Here is a 1,367-nt window from a genome sequence, read left to right as displayed (position 1 = left end):
ATGTTGTAAAAAATAAGATTTGTTTTACTCTTTAACTATATATAAGCATTTTTATTATATAACTATATATGTATTTCAATATTTACTAGCCAATATATAAATATGAAATTTAAATATTATATATTTATTAATTTAGATATTTCAGCATATACGTATATCGTGTTTTACATTAAGCTTTAATGTTTTTAGCCAATATATAATTATTAAATATATTTTTTAAATATGATATACAGGTATTACTTATTTCAGCAGATAACTTGTGTTTTACATTTAGCTTGAAACCTAATTTAAAAATTTAATTTTTAAAAACTGAAAATGTAATAACACAGTTAAATGTAATCTGTAAATATATATGCATTTTGTCATTGATCTTATGTTTCAGTGTTTTATTTCTAAATAGTAGATTTAAATTTTAATCTTTAAAATAATTAATCAGGTATCAGCAATAACAATACAAGTAATTATCATCGCGTTGGCAAGAACTGTAATATCAAATGTAAAACTGTAATGAAAGAATGCTTGAGTTCCCACTGAGATCTTTGACTTTTGATTTTTTATTTATAGCACAATCTGTGTCATTGTTGATATTTCTTATGAAACTGTAGGTCTTTTTCTTTGGAGAAAAATCTAAGCATGAGGCTTAAGCAAACATCTCAATTTGCTTTCCATGTAACCTCATTGTGGTCGTGACAAAACAATTAAGGCATTAAAGAGATCTCTTCGGTGATTCTTCTTTTCTATTGGGTTTTAATGTTATGGTCTCAGAGTATTAGGCGACCTTTGAGTCAACAAACCGTGAAGTGATTACAGAGTCCAGTATCAATGGCTTTGACCTCATCTAGAAACAAAGACACTCTTCTAATCGGCTTCATCTTTGAATGCAGTCCTCAAACTCAGCTGATGACAGTTAGTGCTGGGTCATTAGATCCGATGCAGAGCTCCAACAAAGCCTGATTCTGCTGCTGGCATCGGTAGAATAGCTGCTAGAGAAAGACACCCTGTTCGACTCAGTGCTGGAGTGGAGGATTGGCATCAGATCTCGCCAGCTGTTGTCCACCACCGGGGCGGAAGGGGGGGTTGGGTATGATCATAGCTCTTAAAAACCCTAAATCACCCAACACCACCCACTATTCCTCTTCTTGTGAATGCATCACCCCATCTGATGTTTTTAGACCCAGTCGCCTTCGCACTTTACAACCGTAGAGCTCTTCAAATTGAAAGAGCTCCAAGAAACCAGTTCTTTTTCTTATGCATTTAATGCCACCTTGTGGGGGTCCGTTTATCATTTCCAACAAAGCAAGAGGCGCGGTAGGGAGCACAGTGTTTTATGCAGCTGGACCTGAAAGAAACCATCTGCATGCTGTACT

This window comes from Sinocyclocheilus grahami, unplaced genomic scaffold (genome assembly GCF_001515645.1).
Source record: "Sinocyclocheilus grahami isolate Dianchi unplaced genomic scaffold, SAMN03320097.WGS_v1.1 scaffold303.1, whole genome shotgun sequence".
NCBI classification, from domain to species: domain Eukaryota; kingdom Metazoa; phylum Chordata; class Actinopteri; order Cypriniformes; family Cyprinidae; genus Sinocyclocheilus; species Sinocyclocheilus grahami.
This window is presented reverse-complemented; position numbering follows the sequence as displayed.